We start from the raw sequence: 15533 nt of genomic DNA, 5'->3' as shown, positions 1-15533 counted from the left end.
CCCCCCCCAAGGCACCTCTTGCAGTGATCAAAATTAAAAAGCAGCTCTGGCTGCAGTACTTACCTCTTCTCCAGGCCTGTACCCTGCGGTATCTTTTCCACCACAAGAAAGAGTTAATTTAACTGGGACGACATGTTATGAGTGTACCCCGTTGGGATGTTACCATGGAGCCTTGCACTCACAGTGCAATGATACAAAGAGCAGTGCTGATGTGATTACGTTAATTCTGCTCTCTGCATCATTGAGGATGCCCACTGCTGGACAAGGTTGGAAGAAGACCCAATGCATCAAGTTACAGGTGGGGGGAGCCAGAAGTTGGGCTTTAAGAGTCAATCACACCTATGCGTTATAATGCAGAGAAATGCCTGACATGCCAAAAGCAAATATTTTAAATGGGGGTTGTGGATACCTATGCGATGCGTATTGTGGAAAATGCATGTATTTTTTTATTTTATTGTTTCAATGAATATCGGGTGAAGGGACTGAAAGAGCATGAGAGTACGAACAGTACAAATATAGGTGTAAAAGGAACTGAAAGGAAAGAAGAGCCAAGCAATACCAATCAGACATACAGTTTAGACCCTGTTCAGATATGTACTTTTAATTGGTATTGCTTCCTCCCATCACCCTCCCCAAAACAACACAAACATGTTAGTTATACTTCTTTGAACCTAACCTTAACCGCCATGAAAAGGGTGTTTTTTTGGACACTACATTGCCTTTACATTTTGTGATCAGTTAAGATACAAATAGTGCCAAGACGACTGCTTTAAAATCCATTGCTGAATGTTCATTTTATAAAATAGCATATAACTATCTTAATAAACCACTGATGAAAGCCAGGAGGACGGGAAATATATTTTTAAAAAAGAAGCAGCTCCTTTTAGGCAACAGGAAATCAGCATCCTGGGGGCTGCTTTCATGTTTCACATTGCAGAAGATTGGGGAGTTATTTACATTAAAATGGCTTGAAGGCATGTGGGAACAGCCACTCTTGAGATACTTCAATTACGGAAACTTTCCCTTCAATGAGCAGCTCTATAAATGGGAATAAACACGCTGATTAGGAGCATAAAAAATAGCAAGTAAACACACATTCTCAAAAAATATATTCATCTCTGATCTCTGCTAGCAGGCATTTTCTACTGGTACAGGCCAACATGACAGATGGAATTTAAATGCTTGACATAGGCAACACCTTGACGCTTTGGGGATTTAGGTTGTGTTATTAAAATTTAACATATTTTGCTTTGGTGTATCTATAGCCCTCTTTATCAATTACTCGGCTCCAGTCAGTAGTAGCTTGATACTGCTAAACAGAGCTTAGAAAAAGGGCTAAAGAAATTCTTGCCTTATGGAAAAAAAAAAAGGATTTGGTTTTAGAACCATGTTGAAATGATAATATACAACCAATTAATTGCTGTAACCCATGTACCAAACAAATCAAGCTGCATTTCAGCTGCTGAGACACCAGGCAATATCTGTCCATGTGTAAAATGGCCAAGGGAGGACAGGGCTTGGGGTATTTGCTCCCCTGAGCCAGTATTAATATATGTTGGGTTGGTGGTCCTGAGTGGAGACACTTCTTCATTCAGACATTGAACAGAGTGGGTCCTGCAGTAAGCGACACGTTGGGCATTATGTAGCTAGTTGGCTGTATTATCCTCTCCAGGCCAAAGTCTCCCTGTCCTCCCCTTAAAATGGTCCTACCTTTAAAATGCTAAAAATACACTCTATATACACAGCATAAATCATGTAACTGCTGTCTATAGCAAAGTAGCTGAAAATGGTCTGAAAACCATCACATTAGCCATGTTGACAGAGTTAACCTGCCTCTGGGTTTTAACAAAAGAAAAGAAGAGTGTGAATGATGAAGTATGGCAACCAAAGCCTTCTGCATTTAAAAACAATAATCTTGGATTTCATTTAAGCACTGCAGGGCTTAATTTATTATAATTTTGATAAGAGTTTTGATTGCACTCTTGAGAAAGCTTGATACATTTAGGTTGACAGTGATAACAAAATGCTTTCTGTAACATAACCTGCAAATGAAGAAAAAAAAAAAAAAGCTGAAAAAAAAAAAAAAAAAAGGATTGTTTTTGTACTCCTAAAATCTTTTACTCCTCAAAACATGAGACTTCCTTTTCGATTCTTTACGACTGGATTATTCTACAGGAGTAGGACACTAGGTATAAAACAAAAGCTCAGGCTGGGGGGTCAGCCTCTGCTGGAGGCCAAACACCCTTACTTCCCAAAGAGCTCAGTTAGTAAAAACAGTAAAGAAAGGAGGGAAGAAAAAAAAAAAAAGGGTAATCAAAAATATATAGGCAGCAGCCAACAAAAACAAAAGGGGCAAGTGCTACCTTTGTCAATAAACTGATTGACAGACATAGCTTCCTCTATTCTTCATGATTGGGACAGCCAAAAGTAATGCCTAGAGGGGAGGGCAATAGCAAAAACTTGCAAACAACTGCAACAAGAAACTCTTCCAATGCAAGAACGGTAGACGCCAACCTGCAAGACGTTGTATCCAAAACTAGTATGCCAAGATGCATAGAACTTCAACCTTGGTAAGGTATGAGTAGATTACCAGGTAGCTGCTTGCAGACCGGTGAAACTGATGTCTAGTGGTGAAAAGCTCCTGAGACACGCACCACCTGGCACCGTCGCCCCACCACATTTTACAACATGATGTGGAACATTTCCAGCGTTGCAGCCACTTTCTTTGTCCCTCTTTGGCAATTGATGAACACCACACTGTTTGGTGCTGTCAAACTGGATGTCCTATCCAGTTGACTTGCCCAGTGCGGGAGTGACAGTCTGATTGCATAAAAATTCAGTACATTGATGGAAAAGCAACCTCCTGGTGGGAACAAAGCCCTTGAGCTGAGAGTTGACCCTGCACACCTTCCCAGTCCAATGAGCTAGCATCCGCCACAATTTTCCAGCACTCAGCCGTGGTGAGCCACCAAAGCAAAGATGACTGACAGAAGACTCGGCTTGATTCTCCTGTCCAGAGTATGGAGAGGATTTTCATCTGTAGGATTTAAGTGTGGTGTTGTGCATAGGAGGCTGTCTCGAACCAGATCATTAGACCTAGAACTTGCATGCAAAGCGAATTAATGCCCACCTGCGTGAGCTCATGAGCTAAAAAAAAGGAAAGGACTGAAGCTTCTGGGATAGGAGAAACCCCTTGACCATTATGGTGGGCATGGCCAGACCCAAGTAGCCGAGAAGGAAAGATGGGACAAAAAACAAAATTTCTGTAGGGCAAGAGGCCAATAAAATTTTGCAGGGTTCAAATGGACAGAGATAGATTGGATTCAAAAGGTCGAAACAGATTTTACTCAAAGCAGCAGGTTTCCCAGGTACCAGACTATCAAGAACCCTCGTAGCAAAGTACAGAACAGGGGCCAATACCTTGGTAAACATCAAGCAGAAAAAGGGGCTACAAACCAGTAATGGTTCTCCCTACTGCAAAGCAGAGCGATAGTTGGTGACCAGGAAAATGGCAACATTCAAGTAAGCACCCTTGAAGTCAACCATGGCGTACAGGACCCACTTATAGAGAGAGGTCATTAGCAATTGAAAAGACTCCATCCTTAGTTTACAAAAGGTGTAGAGCCCCTTGAGGTCCAGAAAGAGCCAAACCCCATCCGTCTTTGGGACTGCAAACAGATTTCAAACTTTTATGAGGTAGGGGGACTTAGCGCATCACTACAAAACACAGAAATTCCCCAGCCTCAACCTGCCAGCCAGCCTGCAACCAAACAAGTAGCCCTGTCAACAGTATGTGTTAAAATCAGAGGTTTTAGTTGCACAAACTTTTGGCCAAAAATATGTAGAAGCCACACTGCTGCGCCAAGGCACCTCTGCAAAGTGTGGTCCTAACTCCATGTATCCGAGTCTCCAAGTGTGAGCATATTAATGAAGTTGATAAATTACATGCAGGTGTACCTGGAGGTAGCCAACTCCTCCTGATAAAGGTGCAGGGACGCACTGGAGGCCCAGCAACCAAAAATGCACGCTGGGACTCCAGTGCGTCCCCCTAACCCAAAATAGTCAAACTAGAAAAAAAATGGTACATGCATGAATCTATAACCGGCCTTTATAGCAGGGCGCACATTGGGAAGGCTTACAACAATACAAAAACACAGAAACTTAGCGCATCACCCCCTGCACTGCCAATGCAAATCTGCCAGATACTGAGAAGAAGATTGGGAAGGACCACTCGGGCAGAGGGGATAGGAACTTTATCTTGTTTCTGTAGACCAACAGCAGCTTCAACCCACTTGTCTGAGATGCTAGACAACAACTTGGGATGTTTACCTTTTTATGCTATACAGATGACATTTTACAGCCTCCTTTACTTTTTCTACATTTTGATTGAGATAATTGGTGCAAAAATTAAAATATTTTCCAAACTAAATCTTTATGAACAGACTGCAATGTGTGTGACCAGCTAACGGCTGCATCCCTAAAATTACCACCACCTGGCACCAGAGACTCATGTCAGACTTTCACGGTAAAGCTGTTCAAAGACCAAGGCTTATACACAGAGTGCAGTAAACATGGCAACTAGATTTCACTTAATTGAAGTCACATCAGTGAAAGGTGACATTCAATTTGTTGCTGTGGGCTAAGGCACTTTGCTGTTTGTCTGCCAAGCACCCGGCTGTTTTAAGTGCAAAGCAATGCTTTTGCATATTTAATTTGTTCCCCTCTATTAATAATACAGAATTACTACCAAGTAGGGAGCAAAGAAAATGACTTAAAAGGGCAACCAGACTATGGGCATTGAAAGAGTTTTCGGCTTGTTGAGAATATGTAAATACTTTACTGTACATAGTGTGCACACAAACGAAATGACTTTTTATTTATGTTATTGCTGACCAGCAGAACCAAGGTTGGGAAGCTTGGAAGACCCCATGCAGGTACTAAACACTAACAGAACAGATTTCCTGCCTAACAATCTACTTACGGTCTACTCGTTCCCAGACTGGATATTAATGTTTTTTATAATCTTAACAAGCAGTAAAATAAATAAATAAATAAATAAAAGAAACAAACTTTAAAAGCAAGCCATCCCTGTCCTTTCTAGCCGCTTGTACTGGCCAGCAGGTCAGTCTCAAAGAGCCTCAGAGATAACAACAAAGACTCTAAAGCCCTGGTACTCAACCTGCGGCATGTGCAGTGCAGCCCTTCAACCCCAGCATTAGTAGAGGGAACATTGATTTGTAATAGCAGTGAACTCTAGCCTGCAAAGAAAAGGGTCAATACTTCTCTCTGCTTCTATGCAGATCCCCCAAAAAAAACAAACCCTTCAGCATTGAACACTTTCAGGAGTGTTGGATGCCTGAGTCCTCTGCACCCTGGTGCTTTCTTCTGGACACAGAAACGATATTGGGACCCGTGGAGAGAGCAGCAGGGTTCAAGGCATTGGCAGGCAAGGTAAAAAATTAACTCCTTTCTTTGCAAGTTATTTTCCAAGTACAGCATAATGCAGGGGCCCTTCCCCTCTAAGGCCCGGTTCATATCTAGGCAATCAGCGCATGCACAAACGCAAACCACACTTGTGGTGCCATTAATTTCTAATGGCACCCCAATCTGCGGAAACAAAAACGCAGGTCGCTCATTGCACAAAAAGGCGCAGATATTACCCCATTGAAATCAACGGGGCTGTGCGGCAACCGCACAGTTCTGGGCCCCCCACATGTGAACCAGGCCTAAGTGAATTTTAGATGGTATCTTAAAAGGTCACATAATAACATGCATTTGTAAAAACACAAATATTCCTGCTTATGCGCCTACCAGGGAGGGCAGATAAGTAGGCCTGCATGGCTCATATAGGAAGGGATCAATATGGATTTAAATAATTGGCTTGCAAGTGTACAAACAGTTGCCTGCACACACCTACATTAAGTAAACGGCAACTATTATAAGAATTAACTTCACAGCCAGAAACACCAAGTAATGCAAGTGACCAGTTAACCAATCAAAAATACAATGCAAACGTTATTCTAAAATTAAAGAAACTGACTTGCTCCATTGTATAAGCAGCCTAACAGAGCTGTGCATTGTCTGTATTTATTGTGCACAAGTGTAATCAAATGATTTCATAAAATGTCTAGCACAATCTCCAGCTATTGCAACTGTGTAAATTACACTCTTTTAGAGGGCATTATAGGAAGGTATTTAAACTAAAAAGTCAACATAATTGTCACACCAGTTAATCACCATTTTAAGGCTTTTCCAGCACTCCTTTTTAATTTCTGGCAAGAACAGTTTGAGAAGCATCAAGCCAGAAAGCCTTTCATATTTATATGCATTGTGCTACTGCTCTGACTCATACAATGACCTTTTCTCTTCATTATTTTTCCAAGAGAAAGTCAAATCAATCTGACTGTTTATACGAAGATCCACTAACAGTTTATAGCGGCACTCCATCTAAAATATTTTCTTCATAAGCCAGCTAAAAAAACTGAACATTCTTTAATTTAGAAACCTTCAGCATTTTGAGATCTCTAATCAGTATACCCAACAGACTGATATTTGCCCAATGTACAATATCATCCCTCACATTACTGCAAGTCATGTACCAATTTCAGGATCATAATGACTGCATGTTATGGCCATATGTGATCAAAATCTCTGCTCTTCAAAAGGTCAGGTCACGTAAACAGATCTAAGAGTCAGCTGGAGTCCCTCAACCCTCGATAAGAAGATGGTGGATAACATGAACTTACATCTTGCAAAAAAGTTGCACGGTTTACTTTTCTTATTTAAAATGATACAAAATCAAATGCAGTTAAAACAAAACGTGAAACAACATTCCCATTTCCTATATATCAATACAATGTCAATGTAAAATATTGTCCACCATTGTGTTAGCGTTTTGTTTCTCAATATCTGTCTGTCTGTCTGTCCCCATAAAGATCAGACGAATTTATGAGCAAACCTGGTCTTCCAAGGTAAGGTAGTCTTAGTCTTCTAGGCGGTGTGCTGGAGATATAGCAAGTCTTTAACACCATACTAGTACCCCTAAGAAACACCTAGCTAAAAGGGGATAAGGAGAACATTGCTACACACATAACATATTTTTCAATGATGATGACCCACAGTTACTATTTACAGGGGAGTAGAAAAGGACACATGTTTATCCCTATTCACAGCTGCTTAAAAAGGAGAACTATGATGTGAGTGAAAAATCACTCGGCCTCATAGTTCTAGCCGACCGGTGACAATGAAACTGTCACAGGTCGGTGCAATAGATCGGGAAGTGAGCGAACACATACCGCCGCTCGTTCACTTCTCGATCCTGCCCCTCAGAGAGCCATGACTCACTCATGGCTCCCTGCAGGGATTCCCCCTCCCCGATCCTCCTGCACTGACTGGCGGAACGGATGGGTGAGGGGGCGGGTACAGCTGGCTCTGCCGCTAGATAGGCAGAGCCAGCCGTCACTCACACAGCTAGGTGGATCCAGACAGTAAATGTCGGGATTCGTCCCGGCTGCGGCGTCTCAGTATACCGCGAGCTGTGGCTCGCGGTATACTGGGGCTTTGGGCGACGGGAGGACGCAAGTTTGTGTCCTCCCGTTACCCTTAGGAGAGCTATGGGGAAAAGCCCAGACCCCATAGTTCTCCTTTAAGCAACGTACATCAGATGGAAGATTGTGCCTCACTGGAGTGCTTGGGGTCTCAGATCTTAAGACACTTATTTGTGCTACACCAAAATATGATTGGTTATTGGACACTACATACATTATGGGACTGCCTGAAGATCAGGAGGTTTTTGGATAGGAGTATACCGATATATATACAACTTCACATTTTTACCTAAATACTGTATAATATATATATATATTATACAGTATTTAGGTAAAATTGTGAAGAAAACCCAACATTGGAAGCCTTACTGAACTTAAAACCAAGGGGCTCTACCTCCTCTCAACTTAAATTGCTAACATTTATCTTTACAGCTACAGTACTAAACAGGTACTAGCGAGATCACAGAAGTCAGAGATCCCTAAAGTTCAGCATATTAATAATAAAGTTATATGGTATCTGATCAATGAAAAGCTCTGGGCAATCTCTAATGATAGTTACATTTCAAAAGGTTTGGAGGCCTTGGCTTGAACATGATGTCATCTACTACTGATAATATATATCATAAGAGATAACTAAGAAGCTGGGGAGTTCATTCCTAATGTGTGGGACTTTTTTTTTGTGGTGTTTGAGTCATACCTACAATAGGAGGTCATTTTTGGCTGAATTAGGGTGAAAGCACCTAAAATGAGAGGTACTAGTCAATGTGGGGGAGGTTCTATGTATGCATTGTATTTTTCTGAACAATATATTGTGTTTTTTTTTGTCTTATGATATATATTTATTAGTTAAAAGGCAAAATATGATTGGTTACTATGGATAAGGTATGTTCTTAAGCCACAAGGACTGCACAACCACTGCTTGTACATTTTTAATGCGGTATAACTCTGGTTAGATGCCTTTAATATTTCCTTTGAACAAACTGACGCGAACCTTATTTTTTTTCCATTGTATCATAGCGAAGGGGACATTTACACAGCGGATAATGGATGACGCATTAACTACACTCTGCAGTGCCCTGACCAGTACATGGATACACAATGTCTAACTAGATTAGGTACCCATCTGTAGAAAATTCCTCAATCAGCCTGCTGCAATAATGAACGTGAGGGATTTAAGTGTAAAACATTAGCGGAAGATAACACCCAAATCATACAGGTCATAACTGAGGAAGAGATGGACAAGACTTGAGTCAATAAACTAATAATACAAGCACAAATCTGTGCTCAGCGGTCTACTGGAGTGAGAACACTAGCAGCTGCTGGTATTTACCACTGATGGGAAAAGGTTATGTATATGCGCTCTACAAACACCGAAAGATGAGGCAGAAATTTACTGTTAAACACAATGGGGCATCATTTATATAAAACAAAAAGAGAAAAACAAGGGGGGAAAAAAAGGGTTTTGTGGAGAGGTATAAAGAACCAATACATAAATAAAATATAACAAAATGTATTTGACATATAATTTACAGTTGATGCAACATACAAATTCATCCATAAGATAACTAAAATCATATGACCCCATGAGTGCATATTCAAATCTGATGTTCCTCTAATGGCAACCATAGTTACAAACATTCCATGGATGCAAAATCCCAGTATAAAACCAACATAATTTGTCTTAAATAGTTGGATGATCATATTGACAATCCAGTCATAATTAAAATATCCAGATACACACGACATATTTCATCCCTACGCATGTCGCACTTGGCTTCCTCAGGGGATCGAAATTGGGATACAATAGCACACACTTGGTGCCTGGACGAGGGAGGATGTCTATGGACCGAAATGAGATGGGCGGCTGGCAATCCGGCCCCACCACCACACCCCCGCGTCCGTGGTCACACCCGGGACCCCAAGGGGAGAAGCGCCTTGGGTGATGTGGGAAGCCCAGCCATTCCCTTATTGGGACGATTCTTATAAAGATCAAATAACATAAGAGCAAACCTCTGGCAAATGTTATCTCTGAAGAGTGAGGTGTCTGTTTATGCGAGTTGGTCCAGTGAATCATCATAAAGATGTGCATTGATATTAGCCTAAGAAACTTAAACCATCTCTAACAAAAGTGCGAATAAAAATATCCATGGAGTGTGGGAAAAGCCACTGTATTTTAGTCAGTAGTCAAAAATCAATCTACAATGTGTATATATACACATGCATCATAAACAATTAGGTACCTTCTGATATAAACATCCGATTACAAAACATGTTCCGAACCCATAGTGGGATATTAAATTCTTGATTAAGTGTTCAACAGGGTGTAATGAGGATCCTTGTAAAAAAAGATCTGCTGTCAAAAAAAATAACAAAAACTGTCCGTGCCTTGCAGTATAACTTGCTAGTGTATGAAATAGATACATGATCAGTGATAGTGATACTCTGTAACCACCCATTATTAAATGTTGTCATGATACTTCCCCTTGTGTTGAACCTCCCAATAGGAGTTCATTCCCCATCTCTAAACAAAAACTGAAAATGTAAACCACTCTTCACTTCACCATACAAACCCCCCCATCGCCCCTCCTCTCTAGACCCTCCTCCCCTCATTGCATAGCACATCATAACCATATAGTGACTGGCTAGCTGAAACGTGATAAAAGAACAGCAATAACCAAGTTAAGCCGTAGAGTTATATTCGATGTTGTAGCCCTGGTTTCCGGCTCCGTGGCCCAAGCTCGCCACAGTCCGCCTCCCGCCAACCCTCCCCTTATATCGCCCCCATCGTCGAATAAGATGCGCCGGACACAGGTGTTCGGGGCGTCAATCGGCGATGTGAACTTCCACAAGCGCACGCACCTGATGGCCTCTTGTGCGCACGCTGCTCTCTGCCCGCTGTTACCTAGGTGACAAGGACGCCAAACCGATAGGTCGACCCCCCATTGATTGTCAAAGGGACGTCGGCCCTCGGCCGCCAGTCTGGGCATCCGCACCGCTGAAGGGCGGACCCCACATCAGGCACAGACGAGGGGAGAGGGGGGGGAATCAGAAGTGGGAATCCAGAGGTCCCAGGCGGGAACACATCATCCCTGTACCCGATGAAATCACACCATACGGGGCAACCAGCCACCAAGGAAAGTTCCCATCAATACAGAAATAATAAATAAATATCAATTCATAGATAAACAGATCTAATGGGCATATTAATATTGTAAATAACTTGTTGCATTCCTAAAATCCATACAAAAGATCGCTAGTAATACATTGACATTTTTACAGAACATATTTCATCTTAAGGTGTATTTAGCATAATTGTTCCTATTTTTGCTCAAAATATATAATTGTTCAAGAGTGTATCCTTGAAGACTATCCTAACTCCAACATATTGCAGTACACTGAGCTTTATTTCTTTAAAATTATATTTCATCATAATACATATTTCCTTGAGTTTAGATCAAAGTACATAATTGCTAATATAGACATAATTTAAATAGATTTAATGGTACCCCGTGGGATGGTCAAAGTTCGGGATTTGATTTTAAAAGAAAAAAAACCAAACCCAACCCTGATCTGTACGTCTCCACAACTTCAGCCCTAACCTGTTTGGAGAGCTCCTTGGTCTTCACGGTGCCGCTTGCTTGGTGGTGCCTCTTGCTCAGTGGTGTTGCAGACTCTAGGGTCGGACCAGTTTTCCGTTTTATAATTTTTTAAAACAAGGTATTTTCTTGATTTTGTGTATGTCCATTACATGTAATCCAAAGAAAAATCAATTTTAATTTCAGGTGGTAATGCAACAAAATAGGAAAAATGCCATGAGGGGTGAATACTTTTGCAAGCCACTGCAACTCAAAATGTGCAGGCAATGAGCATACACTTACTTTTAAAGCTAAGCAATGCAAAATCATTAAATTTCTCAGTGTTTTCTTACGGTCTACTACTGACTTCAGATAAGCATCACTTAATGGGTATTGCACTTTTGCTACCCACGTTTTTTTAACCAACCTTATAAAAGTTTTTTAATCTGCTGATGCTGCTAGGAAAAATAATACATAAATTTGCCCTATACATAAGCTGCAGTGAAACAGAAAAGAGGTGGACCTTTGGCATTCCCCAGAAGAGGTACACCTAAATGAAATGTGATGCTTTAGGCTTTTAGGTCTGTGATGGATCATGTATTGCAAGTCCAGTATGCAAGCTCTTTCATGCAACTTGAAAGAATTCCAGCAATACCTTTGAGGAGATATACTATATGGTAGCCTCCAAGACCTTAAAACCAAAAACCTTTAAATCTAGTGAGGTTTCAGAAATAGGTGTCTTTGTTTTCAGGCAGCAACCAAATTCAAATCAAAGTAGGAAAATTATACTGGAAGGTTAAAAATCTGTATCTCGCTGGCGATTGTAATGCAAGACAGACAGTCCTTGTTGTAGATAGTTCAAAGAGAGTTTCATAATCGGTTAACATAATAATTACATTACTGTATATTGTAAATACAGCACAAACGTTAGGAGAAAAATCTGGTCCCATGGTGAATAAAAGGAAGGGTGAATGTGCAATTAGTCAGAGCCCAGAGGCATACTATGTGAAAGTTATGAGAAGAAGAATCCACATTACTCCGGATCAAGAGAGTGAGCAAGTGAGTCATTTAGAACTCCCTGCCGGTAGCAAGTATCCATGGAAAAATAGCTGCCCACGCGTCTCATACAATGAAAGCGTCTGTACCATGAGATTCTTACACTTTTGGTGAAGAGTCCACTCTGTTTCATGAAAACAAACCATTCACTACTTCAGAAATTTCTTATGGGTCTTGTCATGCTTCTATGCTTTCCAACAGTTTGCAAGATGTCCCCAACGCCATGTGATTCAGGAACGTACAAGCCAATGGAGGAAATTCATATCACTGCACTGTTTGCAGCATGTACTGTTTTGCAAAAGATGCAGGTTTTAGTGCGCTAGGGAGGGAGGAGTAATGGTAAAATAAAAAAAAAAAAAAGCACCACTGGTACATTTTTGTATGCATCTGAAATGCGGATATGAAAAAAAAGAAAGAAAGCAGCATTACAAAACATGCCAGGCAAGGGTGTGGTAATAATAAAAAAACGAAAAAAAAAAACCCCCAAACAACCAACTTGTTCAAGGACTAAAGTGGGGGCCCAATATACTTGTCCTTCATGACAATCTACTTGTTGTAATACAAAAAGTAATCTTAAGCAAAACTGTATTTAACAGTGCTAATTTGCAAGCGAAATTCAGAATACATTGCACAGAGCTGCACTGGACAGCAGTATGGTTGGCCTGCAGATACCCACCTGGCGCGGGAACTGCATGTACTGGGCGTCGGGTGATAGGAAATCTGCCCCCCTGCAGGACATTACAATGCCCACAATATCATGCCTTTTCAAACTTAGAAGCGTGAACAGGCTTTTTTTTTCTCTTTTTTTTTACAGAAATCTATCAATAAAAGGAATAAGAGTAACAATTGCAGACTTCTTCCTTAAGAAAAAAAAGCTTGTTGTTACTTGCCTGTCAAGCTAACCTTCCTTATTCAAAACTATAATTCATAGACATGGCACATGAATACAGATAAGGAGATTTGACCATTGATCTGCATATCTGGTTTCATATCAGTGACAGAATTGAAGTCAGTGGGTCAGCAAAACAGTCAAGCATTTCCAGAAAATGGTCAATGGCAGCCCATGCATTTTTTCAAAGCAGTACATGGAACAGCAACTTTTCAGATTTACTCTTGGGGAACAATCAGTACACAAAAGGATTGGTTTTGAAGAGGTCAGTCACTTTGATCATTGGCTTATTAAAGCCCAAAATCTAGAAATCGGGGGAAGAAGAGTCTATGCTGCAGTACTCGCCTTCAAAATGTCCCTCACAGTACTTTTTTCCACAAGCCTTTCCAGAGTAAATGACACTCAAATCACACCAGACAAGAACATACTGTAAGTGCAGGGCGACATGGAGAAGTGAAATGTGCCATCTGCTTTAGTGAGAATTGCCCAGCCCAGAAGTGAAGAGCACCCTGTGACATCACATGAATTGTCTAAACACTTGGAATAAAGTGGGTATTAAAATATGCCAGAAAAGCTTGCCAGAGCTGCAGACAGTTAGGAGGGGACAACCAGCTTTAAAGCCCAATTGAAGTCACAGAAAATAGAATTAAAATATCTATCAACGTATCCAATACCAATCTCTATTTTTGTAGTTTTATCTCCACTTTCCTGTTACAGGTGTTGAGCAGTGGACTGTGCTGTCTACAATGAATCAGAGGTTATTCTAGCCATTAACAGCTAAAAATTATGTCAGATTCCTGCCAAATTGGCCAAAATCTAAGTAGTGGGTTGCCCTGTCTGCCACACCCGGTTATACAAAACGCAAATTTAAAAATCCAGCTGGGTGAAAAATTATCGGCTGAACAGTGACTGCATTCTATCAGGTGCAGGTTATTGAAGCAGATGCATGAATACAAATACCCGACAAAGGAGATGCCTCTATCCACGCGGTCGTCAACAGCAACTAACAGAGCTGGCAAATAACCCCCTCCCCATGCAGGGGATTGATGACCAGAACTCATGAAGTTGCCTGAAGACTTCTTGGATATAGGATGTTCATATCTCAGAAGCCTGTGGACAGTGGCTGTCATTCTCACCTAGACTGGAAAGAAGTTTAGGTTTGGCGCATTTTGATTGCACCGGACCGCAGGCATACTGTGCTTTGCGGTCCCCATGCGGCCGGAGGACGTGGCTACGGTGCCATTCACTTTAATGGACCACCGCACCCCCCTCCTGCCCCACAAAAAAGTGAGCCACCCGCAATGCAATGCGTTCTGGCCAGAATCGGGCCGAACGCACTGCATCTGGTGTGAACAAGCCTTTATTTCTGGAGTGCAGCTTTCCTTTTCTCATATTGATTTAGAGCCCGACAGGCTGTGGCGTGCCCCTAGAGCATGCACCCGACAAGCAGATGTGATCCTTGGACTGTGGAGGTGGACGTGAGCAGTGTATTTGCTTTGTGTGATTGTATAGAGGAGGCTTTATCTTTTGGGACTGCTTTGCGGCATCTAGCGAGGGGTGCTATAATTCAGTACCGGGCACAATGAAATTCCAAGGCTATCAAGGAGTTCTGTTACTGTACTTGTAGTGAAAGGAACTGTCCAGTAAGCTTTATTTTAGTTACAGGGAACTGGTCCTGCAACAGGATAATTACACAACCCACAGTTAAAACATTGGGCTATTCTGAAGAAGCCTTCTATGAGCCCTGGTCTGAATTCTATGGAACATATATGGAAAGAACTGAAAACATGCAATCTGGAGAAGGCACCTTTCAAACCAGAGACAGCTAGAGAAGTTTGCTCAAAAAGAGTGGGCCAAACTACCTGTTGGCAGATGCAGAAGTCTCACGGGCGCCTCATTTACACCATGGCGTCAGCATTTTTGCACGTTCTCGCCTTTTGTTTTTGAGTGTCTTTTGCGCGTTTGTCTACACGTCTGATGCGCATACGTTAAGCCCAGTGTTTCACCTGGCAGATCCTGAGATATTGGTGTAAATGGGCAACTGCGCACAAAGACGTGCATCATTTCTTATGTCGCGCATTTCCTATTGAGTCTATGGTGACAAAATGCACTGTAAACTGCCAAAAGAAAGCCATGTACTTTTTCGAGCGTCCGGCATTTTAAAGCTTAGGACAAAAAGCTCAGGTGTGAACAGGGGCCGTAAACATTAATCAAAAACATTAGCCGTCACTGCTCCAGGTTGTGCAACAAATATTAGGTTGAGGGTTCCATTGGTGTCTGTCCATGTCACTTTTACTGCACATATTAAAAGGTGACTAGCAACACCTGATTAGACAGTCCATAGCCTTCCTAATATGAAAGCTAAGCACAACTGTACAGAGTTCAGTGTACCACAAAGCACAGTACGGTGCTGACACCGTGGTTGTGCTTTGTAAAATAAAAATTAATAAGTAAATAAATAAAAAA

The 15533-nt window shown here is 41.5% G+C and overlaps 1 protein-coding gene across 1 annotated transcript in view; it reads right to left on the bottom strand.

The window, feature by feature from the left end:
* The window catches only part of DHFR (dihydrofolate reductase), a 35472-nt gene that overhangs the window by 2165 nt on the left and 17774 nt on the right, over window positions 1-15533 (bottom strand). The window lies entirely within an intron of this gene.

The sequence above is a fragment of the Nanorana parkeri genome, unplaced genomic scaffold, assembly GCF_000935625.1.
Source record: "Nanorana parkeri isolate BGI_ZX_2015 unplaced genomic scaffold, ASM93562v1 scaffold822, whole genome shotgun sequence".
Taxonomy (NCBI): domain Eukaryota; kingdom Metazoa; phylum Chordata; class Amphibia; order Anura; family Dicroglossidae; genus Nanorana; species Nanorana parkeri.
The sequence above is the reverse complement of the archived record's forward strand: the minus strand, read 5'-3'. Positions and strand labels throughout refer to the sequence as shown.